Source organism: Nomascus leucogenys, chromosome 11, assembly GCF_006542625.1.
Source record: "Nomascus leucogenys isolate Asia chromosome 11, Asia_NLE_v1, whole genome shotgun sequence".
NCBI lineage: Eukaryota > Metazoa > Chordata > Mammalia > Primates > Hylobatidae > Nomascus > Nomascus leucogenys.
The window spans coordinates 72,175,163-72,186,509 of NC_044391.1; positions in this window are offsets into that span (position 1 = coordinate 72,175,163).

Here is an 11,347-nt window from a genome sequence, read left to right on the forward strand (position 1 = left end):
TGGACAAGGACGCTGAGGCCAATGAATTCACAAAGGTAGCGGTAATTAGGAGTGTCTGAATTTGAGCCTAGATATGGCTTGAAAGCCTGAGTTCTTTTATTTTTTGAGGGGAAGTCTTGCTCTGTCTCCCAGGCTGGAGTACAGTGGCATGTTCTCGGCTCACTGCAACCTCCACCTCCTGGGTTCAAGCAATTCTCCTGCCTCAGTGTCCTGGGTAGCTGGGATTACAGGTGCCTGCCACCACACCCAGCTAATTTTTGTATTTTTAGTAGAGATGGGGTTTCGCCATGTTGGCCAGGCTAGTCTCAAACTCCTGACCTCAAGTGATCCGCCCACATCTGCCTCCCAAAGTGTTGGGATTATAGGCATGAACCACCGTGCCCAGCCAGCCTGAGTTCTTAATCACTGAGCTAGTGTTTCCCAGTGTAGATATTGCAGGTCATCATTTGAATTTTTGTCAATTCTGTGTATTTCCTGTTTATCATTTACTTAACATTTTTCTCGAAATTGTCTTTTTTGGTACTTTAAACAAGTTTACTTGAAAAGGAAACTGTATCACTACCATAAATGGAGAGCTAGAATCACCTACTGTAAATAGAAGGTATCATAAATATAAACACAAAGGAATTCTTGGTCTCCAGCATGGCCGACTCTGAATTCTAGAGCAGAATGGTTTTGAAGTAACTCCATTCCTTTTAATTGCTTCGTTACCTTGAGAGGCCTCTCTCTCCTCTATCTGTCTGGGCTCTAAGATATGTAAAATTGGATTTGATCAGATTGTAGCCAGAGGTGTGCTGGTAAATGTTTAACAACTGGTGCTCCAGAAATTAAATGTTGTTTTTTTTTTTTTGACACATGCAAGTGTCAGATAAATCTTACTGATACAAAGGAATTATAGCACCCAATGTACAAATAATAAGAAATTATACAGTATTCTAAACTGTAAATTCCATATAGCTTATTGATTCCCTCAGAATGTTTTCATTGCTTTTTGCTGAACCCTTGTATCTGAACCTTGTATTTTGCTGAACCCTTGGCATATATTGTATGCCAACCTGTGGTTGATATTGACAAACAAGTAGTTATGACATAAATGCTGATTGATACCAGTAAGATTAAAATGAAGAAACCTTAACTTTCAGATGTTTGTCGAAATTTCACTAGTTCATCGGTGTCATCAATGATGTGAGTGACTTCTTTGTTGATTTGGGCAATAGTTTTTGACTGCTAGAAAAATATTTCTTTAACTTTTTTTTCTATTTGCAATGTAATGGTTCCAGGTATGACATAATTGTAAGTTAAAGCTCTATTATTAACATTTTCTTCATCATTTTCTTCAGTCTAGACAACAACTAATAAATCAAGCCCCAATTTGTTGCTTTTGCCACTTTCTAAGTACTAAATACTGCTACTATTAAATATATACTGTTAAATATAATACCGTTAAATATAACTTATTTAATTATAAATCTAGAATTTAATTTTTAATAATAGCGGTGTTTGTCAACTGGCTCTCAAGATTCCTAAACATTTGACTGCTGCGAGTTGGTACGTGCCAGCTCCTGTGTGCCACTGATTATGGCCCTTATCTTGAAACCAGGCAAGCTGCATATGTTCCCCTTGTGGAGTCACCATCCAGAATAATTTCTGCTCTTTTCAGATGTAAACACGCCTCTGTGCTCTGCTCCAATAAAATAGCAAAGTTTTTCTCTCCTCGCACTTTCTCACCTCAGCTCCTACTTTCCTTCCCTGGACTCCGTTCCCTGGATATTCCTTGAACACACGAGACACGCACACCTCAGGGCCTTTGCCCTTGTTATTTCCCCTGCCTAGAATGTTTTTCCTCCAGTTAGCTGCATGTTTCATTCCCTCGCCTCCTCAAGCATTTGCTCAAATATCACTCTGTTTATAACTGCGATCCCTCCTCTCTCCTATTCCCCTACTGATCACCCCTTCTCCCTGCTTTATTTTGCTCCATAGCATTGACTATCTTCAATGTATTATACTGTATAAAATCTTCACATATATTTTGTTTATTGCCTTCTTCTCTCCATGAGAATGTAAGCAACACAAAGTCTAGAGGTTTTTTGCTTGTTTGTTTTATTTTGTTTTGAAGACAGCGTCTCACTCTGTCACCCAGGCTGGAGTTGCAGTGGTGAAATCTCAGCTCATTGCAACCTCCACCTCCCGGGTTCAAGCAATTCTTGTGCCTCAGCCTCCTGAGTAGCTGGGACTACAGGCTTGCGCCACCACACTCAGCTAATTTTTTTTGTAGTTTTAGTTGAGACTGGGTTTCACCATGTTGGCCAGGCTGGTCTCAAACTCCCGGCTTCAAGTGACCTGCCAGCCTCGGCCTCCCAGAATGCTATGATTACAGGTATGAGCTACCACACCCAGCCAGGGGCTAGAGTTTTTGTACGTTTTGCTGGATCCTTTGTGTATGGAACAGTACCTGGCATGGCGTAGGGAAGCAGTATGTATATATGTGTATTGGATAAATGAATGAATATATAATATGTAATATATAATAGAAACATTCTTACATTGCCTCTGATGGAATGCTTATGTCTCTTTTAATCTATAGATTCTCCTTCTATCTCTTTTGCTTTCTTGAAATTATTTATTGAAGAACCCAGGTTCCCCATAGCAGAGTTTCCTATAGTCTTATTGCAGCCCAAGAATATAATCTGCTCAGATTCAGATTTGATTTTCCTTTTTACAAGACTGCTTCAAACCAACCAGGGAACTATTGGGGAAGAAACCCTGACTGCTTCATAGTTGATGGTGGTGATGTGCACATCTACAACACAAAGGACAGTGAGTGTCTGTCTGTCATGTAAATTTATATATATATATATATACACACACACATGCATGAGGCAGAGATCCAACTTCATTCTTTTGCATGTGAATATCCAGTTGTCCCATTTGTTGAAACAATTATTCTTTCTCCATTGAATTATCTTAGCACTCTTGTCTAATAAAGGGAAGATTTTAGATTAGATTTGTGTGACCAGATTTGCTTCTTTCGTAACTTATTTTGGTGGAAACATTGAGAATTCTAGTCAACATCTATTCAGCTCCAAGGTGGAAAATCCATTCAAACTGGCTCAGGTTTGAATAACGGGGGCTCCTACTGCCTAGACTGTGGTCTTGAATCATTGTTTCACACTAAAGAAATCAAGGTTCCTTGAAGACATCGTTGATTACATGTTGAGGGCAGGGAAAGAACAAGATGAGCCTGGAACATCAAAGGCTATTTGTGGTCATGTCAAAAGCACTCAGGAACCAAGCTGAATATGCATTTGTCAGGCCAAGATGGAATGATATGAATATCGACAAGGATAATAACGGCAATGAATTGAAATACATAAAAAAGTTAAAATCCATGAATTCATAATGATATTCTTTTTTGAGAGAGACATATGATTTTTAGTTTTTGAGACAGAGTCTCGCTCTGTCATCCAGGCTGGAGTGCAGTGGTGTGATCTCGGCTTACTGCAACCTCTGTCTCTCAGGTTCAAACGATTCTCCTGCCTCAGCCTCCCAAGTAGCTGGGACGACAGGCATGCACCACCACACCTGGCTAATTTTTGTATTTTTAGTGGAGACGAGGTTTCACCATTTTGGCCAGGCTGGTCTCGAACTCCTGACCTCAGATGATCTGCCCGCCTTGGCCTCCCAAAGTGCTGGGATTACAGGCGTGAGCCACCATGCCTGGCCTGCCTGATACATTTTTAAAATGTTACTTCATTGGTCTTATTTTTGGAGGATGCTAAAAAACTACCTCATTGTTTTGAAAGCTGATAAAGGAAAATAATCAGGCATTTATGTTATCTTTCCCTTGTAAAATGTAGCTTAGGGTAAACAAATAGTTGAAAAGAGGAAGTTTGTCACTATAGAAGTTTTCCAGTTCATAAAGAAGGAATGATAGATTTGAAAGATCATTCTGTAATTCCTAATAAGTGAATATGAGCCATCAATGGCTGATAATATCACTAAAAGTGACAAAGAGACAGAGTTAGAGGAAGAGAGCAACAGGCATTGTCCTTTGTGTTATAGACATACACATCACTACCGTCACCTATGAAGCAGTCTTCTTTCCCCCCCGCCCCCAACAGTTCCCTGGTTGGTTTGAAGCAGTCTTGTAAAAAGAAAAATCAAATCTGAATCTGATCAAATGATATTCTGGGGTTGCAATGAGACGATAGGAAACTCTGCTATAGGAACCCTGGATTCTTCAATAAATAACTTTAAGAAAGGAAAAGAGGGCCGGGCGCAGTGGCTCAAGCTTGTAATCCCAGCACTTTGGGAGGCCGAGGCGGGCGGATCACGAGGTCAGGAGATCGAGACCACGGTGAAACCCCGTCTCTACTAAAAATACAAAAAAAATTAGCCGGGCGTGGTGATGGGCGCCTGTAGTCCCAGCTACTCGGAGAGGCTGAGGCAGGAGAATGGCGTGAACGCGGGAGGCGGAGCTTGCAGTGAGCCGAGATTGCGCCACTGCACTCCAGCCTGGGCGACAGAGCGAGACTCCGTCTCAAAAGAAAAAAAAAAAAAAAAAGAAAGGAAAAGAGACGGAGGGAGAATCTGTAGATTAAAAGAGACATAAGCATTTTATCAGTAGCAATGTAAGGATCTTATATATATATCCCAGTCCAAACAGCATGTATATCAACTAGAGAAATGTGACCTCTGACTGGATATTTGATTATATTAAAATTTATAATTTTTATAGATGTAAAAACAGTATTGTGAGTATGTTTCAAAGTCCTAATCTGTAGATACTCTGTACTGAAACATATATAGATGAAATGATATGATGCCTGGGATTTGATTCAAAGAAATCCACATGTGGATATAGGTGAGGGTATAGATGCAGCACAGCTGGCCAAGAGTTGATAATGGTTGAAGTTGGTGATAACACATCAAATTCATTACATTATTCTCCTTCTTTCTGAAAATTTACTTAATAAAATGTTTTTTTAAAAGTTATACATCTTGGCTGGGTGCAGTGGTTCACGCCTGTAATCTCAGCAATTTGGGAGGCTGAGGCGGGTGGATTGCTTGAAGTCAGGAGTTCAAGACCACCTGGCCAACATGGTGAAACGCTGTATTTACTAAAAATACAAAAATTAGCTGGGCATGGTGGCAGGTGCCTGTAATTCCAGCTACTTGGAGGCTGAGGCAGGAGAATCGCTTGAACACAGGAGGCGGTGGTTGCAGTGAGCTAAGATGGCACCACTGCACCCCAGCCTGGGCAACAGAGAGAGACTCCGTCTCAAAAAAAAAACAAAAGGTTATACATCTTGACAGCAATAATCATAAAATTAAGCAAAATTAGAAGGAGGGAGAAACTGTGTGTGTTACTTTCTTCAATTTTGATGGTGGGAGTGAATAAATATGGTTTAAAATTGAAAAAAAAAGTGATAAGAAGAATTAATTGTGAAGGCACAGCAGGCTGTCTCCAAGATGCCTCAAAGCAGGAAATGGAGTGTTTCTGGGCTCCCTGGGGAGGGATTAGGACCTGGGAGGGTGGGCGGCAGTGGCTGCTCCCTCCACCCCTTGGGGCCTCTTGCTATCAAGGCTTTTCCTTTTCTAGTGTGCTGACTTTCCAGGGCTGTGTGACTCTGGTGCACACCACTGACTGTCTTTGACTCTCTCAAGAGAATCTAACTGGTGGCTGCTCAGCCAATGAACTGCTGGCCTGGGTAAGGTCTTATCAGCTGTGGCCTGCATTACGAGTTTGTGGGTGTGTGAATTAGTGGGGGGTTTGCATGGGGTGTTCCAGGAACTATGGCAGGGCAAATTCTCTAGAATAAGTAGTTTTTATTGTGGGCAGGGTTCGTCCTGAAATTTAGCTAGTATGAGGATGGGTTAAAGGATAGATTAGAATTAGGGACCAGGCACGACACTGCTGAACTCTGATATTCACTCGGCACCTTCTACGTGTCTGACCTTGTGTGGGTGTCAGGAACGCGGGGACAAAGGAAGTGGGAGAGAAGAATAGCCCTGAGAAGTGGATGGGAGGTGGACAAGGCTGGACTTAGGCATTGAGTGGATTGGTCTTGATCCAGGAGAGGCTGATCTCTTGGCACATCCTCCTAACTACCTCAGCCTTGCAAAAACCTACCCAACACCCAAGGCCCAATGCACGTGCTGCTTTCTCCCGGAAGCCTTTTCCAATCCTCCTTTGAACTCCATAGCAATTTGTACGTCCTTGTCTTAACTTGCTTTGCAAACATAGTTGATGTAGTTGTGGTTGCATATTTCATGCTACTGTAAGTTGCCTCTTTGATGCTTTCAGACTTCTGCTAGACTGTAAAGTCCATATCTGAGTCACTTTTGCAGGCAGCAGGGCTGTTGGAAGGGCTGCATTCCTGAGTGTAAATCCCATTTTCACTGCTTACAAGCTGTGTGACTTTGGGCAAGTTACTTAGCCTCTCTGAGCCCCCACCTTCTTCTTTGTTAATGGGAGTGATAATAGCCACCTCAAGGTGTTTTGTTTTGAAAGTTAAACCATATCAAGTATATAAAGTACAGGACCAAGCACAGGGCAGTTGATTGGTGTGTATTGAATTGAGGAGGAATAACTCGGATCTTGAGGGATGAGCAGCATTAGCATAGCGGGTGAGATAAGGGAAAGGGAAGGGCATGCTCCAAGCTGTTCTCTCCAGTCCCTCCAGGGGAGGGGGCAGCACGTGGGGCCACACTCTGGACAGGGCAGCTACTCCTCACATTGTCAACAGAAGCCACTGCAATTCTAGGACTCAGGCAGCCACACTCTTGTCCAGTGTAATGGAAACTGCCTTCTGAGCTGCATGCACCCTTACTTGATATCAATGTACCAGGGACTCGGATCTGTAACTAGAACAGCACTTACAGCTTGTCTCTCAGGGAAATGGTGTTGGATGGTCCTCAGGAATATTTCATCCAGGTTTTCACGGAACTTAGAAAAACACCACAGCTTGCTGAGGTGTAAACCTCTCAGACGCCTGGGATGTTCTAGACTGAGCTGCAGCCAGTACCTTTCTCCTGTTCAGGGCTGGATATGCACAGACTCGCTCACCAGGGCCTTCTAAACATAATTTGCTTCAACCCTTGCTTGTTGGCACAATGTTTTTCCCACCTCTCTCTATTTCAATAGTGGCTGCTTCCTGACCATCTCTACTGCATAAGTAAGTAATCTGCCCTGGAAACTTGTCTTTCTGATTACTTTGCCCCTGCTGTGATTGCCTCCTTCTCCACATCATCCATTTCGCTCTCTCTTCTGGATCTTTCCCATTGGCACAGTGCCATGCTCTTGTGGCTCCAATTTTTAAAACGCAAAATAAAAATCTTTCATTGATCCCACTATTCTCCTGCAGCAACTGCTTCATTTCTCTTCGTCTTCTCTGCGGAACTTCTTAAAAGCCTTGTCTATAGCTCCTTGTCTATAGCTCTATAGCTATAGCTCCTGCCTCCTCTCCTCACCCATGCCCTGTTCTCTCCCTCACCTGCTCTCCTCTGGGCTTCTGTCTTCCCCACTCCATGAGACTGCCCTTGACACCTCGCCACAACCTCAATTGTCTTCTCAGCAGCTGACTCCTCTGTTGTACTTGAGCCGGATTTTTTTCCTGGGGTCTGTGATGCCATACTCTCTAGGAGTTCCCCTCATCTTGATAGCCACTTCTTCTATCCACTCTCATTTCCAGGCTCTGGTTCCTCATGTGACCTCTAAAAGGTTGGCAGTCCCAGGAGATAGGCCTGAGTCCCACCCTCTTTTCTGTCTGTATGCACCTCCCTCCATCACCCAAACCCCCAGGTCTTCTCACTTCCACCCCACAGCTTAAACACCATACATATAGTGATGGTGCACACATTTTGGTATTTCCATCCTGGCCTTTCCTCAGAGCTCCAAGCTCATACAAACAACTGTCTGGTTGATGTCTTCAGCCATGTGTCTCTCTAGATTTCTGCCCTATGCTGGCTCCTTCACTAGTCTCTGCCCCAATACATGGAACTTCTTACCCATTTACTCAGGATGAGAGCCTAGGAGTGATCATCCTTGATTCTCTCTTTTCCTTATTCCTATAATCATCACCCCTCTCCCACCCATCCAACTTTTTAGCAACTCCTGTTAACTCTACCTTGAAAACATAGCCCAAATCTGCCCATTTCTGTTAATCTCTACCTTTGCTCACTCTGTCCAAGCCATAATTATCTTTCACTGGGTGAAATGCAATAGCTTCCAAAATGCTTCCATTCCTGCCCTTTACAATCATTGTTTTTGTTGTTTTGTTTTGTTTTAATCGAACACCTACAACTTGTTTTAAAAACCCGAATCCCATCATCCATGCTCCTTGAAACTTTCCAGTGGCCTCCCATTGTACCTGGAAAGAAAGCCAGACCCCTAGCTGGCCTCACAGGGCAAGGCTGTAGCTCCTTACCTGCCTCACCTCAAAGCATTTTTCCTGCTGGTTCTGCCTCAGGCCTCTGCACTTGCTGTTCCTTTCTTGCTGCAATGCTTCCCTCCAGGTGGTTTTTACATTCACTTGCATTCCTCAGCCTTCCCTGGTTATTCAATCTACAGTATTGGCAGGTCACTTCACTTGTCTCAGTGGCTGTATGAGAAATACAAGAGAAAATAAGGCAGTGAGGTTGGACTGGGTCAGAGGTTCTCAACCCTGACTGTGTGCTGGTCCCTTCTGGGAAGCTTTAAAAAGCACACAGAAGCTCAGCCTTACTGCTAAGAATTCTAACTTAGGTCCTGGCATTCTTTAAAGTTCCCCACATGATTCTAAAGGACGTGTGGGGTGATAACCTTTGATCCGACCAGTGCTTCTCAAACTTGAACATGCATCCACATCACCTGCATACTGTGTTAAAATGCAGATTCTGGTCAGGAGGTCTGGGGTGGAGCCTGAGATGCTGCATTTCTAACAAGTTCCAAGGTGATGCTGATGCCACTGGTGCATGGACCACACTTTAACTAGTGAGGGTCTGAACGATTTCTAGGTCTCCTTCCCCTTCTAGCATGCCATGACAGTGGGGAAGGCAGTTCCAAAGCACAGGTGGTATGTTCTGTTCACCAAGCATCCTGCACCCCTCCATCTTGTGTATCTTTATCTGTTACAAATAAGCAATATTTCTGCTGGTGGTCAAAATATGTGAAAGCCAAACAAGAATAATGATGGATCACGTGATATGGTGAAGGGGCATGGACTCCACAATGGGTTCATATTCCAATTGTTTCTTACCAGCTGTGTGAGTGTAGGCAAATTACTTGATCTCTCTGAGCCTTCATTTCCTCAACTCCGAAATGGGGATAATAAACCCTTCTTATTTTATTGAGAGGATTAAATGGGTTAATACAGACAAAGCACTTTGCTCACGATAGGTACCTAATGGATGGCAACTGCTGTGATCTTGGTGGACTTTGCAAATTGATCTAATCTTGTAATCCAGTTGCTGCAGGTCACAGGAACCTTGATCTGTGCTTGCTGCAAGGATCATCAAACATAGAGCGGAGTCAGCCTTTGATCTGAATGTCAGGTGACTCCACGACATAAGAAATTTCAAGGCACAGAAACTTCAAACCAGCCTTAGTGACCTTGCCTGGAGGATGACAGGGGCAGAGAAACCCTTTGTTTCTTCCCTTCTCTGGATTGTTAGATTATCTCCCCATCTCTGTTCCCTGCCTACTTGCGTAATTTCCCCAGGGACTTTTGGTACAAAAACAGAAAACCTTAACTCTTAAAGTGTTGACTTCAATGCTGCTCTCACACTAGCTTGTTAGTAGTTATTTATTCATTCAGATATTAATTGGGTGCCTAGGTGCCAGGGACTTCATTGTCTCTATTACCCTGCAGGTTGTCAAGGGGAGGCAGGCACTGGACAACAACAAAAAATATATGTAATCACAATTGTGGTGCCATGAAGGAAAAGAACAGGGTGCACTGCAAGATAATACTGAAGAGCTGTGATGCCAATGATTTTTGTGTCAAAAGAGCCTCTGGTTGCCTATGTGTGGAATAGATTGGAGCAGGCAGGAAGAAGGAGGACAAACAGTTAGGAGCCCTAACAGTGGTCCTGGCCCAGATGGTGGCAATGGAAATGGGGAATCAAGACTGGGAGCCACTTCCCTTAGTCATGATAAAATGTTGGCTTGTACTTTAAGCTGTTTTGTAATTTTTTCCCTTTTACTCAGTACAGGAGACACCATGTCATCATCACAGAAAATTCTAATCAGCAGTGTGGTTTGGGGCCAGTGCGTTTCCCTCTGTAGGTCTTACTTGTTTATTCTGTAAAATGGTAGTGGTGGTGGGTGTTGGTGTCAATGGGATCAAAGTTCTTTCTGCTTGTCATTTGAAGACTCCAAGACACATTAACGGTATTCACAAATAAGAGATTTTAAGCTTCAAATTAGTAGAAGGTTTAACAATACAGGGAATTAGATTTCTCCCTTTAAGCACTCTTGCCTCCCTTTCACAGGTCAGTGAAATTATAATCATACTTTCAAGCACAGCCTGCATGAATCAAGAAGGTTCAAGGCCACAGGCCTCTCAAGCCAGAGCCACAAAGCAAAACTGGTCTCTCTACCCTGGCACCACCCCTAGCTCTAAACCATGGGAATCTGAGAGGTAGCTGGAGCATGACTCACCTGCCAACGCTGATAGACAGACACATGTTGGGCCACAGTGATACCAGAACCACCTCGTACAAAGGCTGGCAGGAATGATTTACATACCTCAACCTAACATTGAATAGCTTGACTGTCTCACAGAAATTAGTACTAAAGTAAAAACATTTAGAAAATAAACCTTCAAATGTTGCAGATTAGGAAACTTAAGACCAGAGAGGTCAACTGACCAAGTTAAGGTCACACTGCTGGCTACTTGGCAAGCCCCAAGAACCTGAATGAAGTTAGATACAAGGAGAATTTCTTGAGGAAAATTACTTTGGGTGGTATTGTAAGGGACTTGCTTGATGCTGCTAAAAGAGACACTCGGCCATTAGTTTGGATGTGTCAGTTGAGTCTGAGGTTCTAGTTGGCAGAGTTCCAAGATGGTTGATGCTTAGGTGCCTCTTCTCTGAAGTATCCCATATTCCCCTGGACAGTTCCCTCTAAGAACTCCACTGTCTCAATCCTTTAAGTCTTCCAGATTCAGGGAAACCAAGACCAGTTCCTCCTTACAAGAACACTGGGAACCCCTAATCTCAAGGTTGGTTGGTTTTTTAAAAAAAAATTAAAAACATCGAACAATGCAATTAATAATATAACATATACCCAGGTTCTAGGCACCCAGAATTAATGACTGTTAACATTTTCTCCCAAGGTATTTTGAGAACCCTTTTTTCTTTAGAA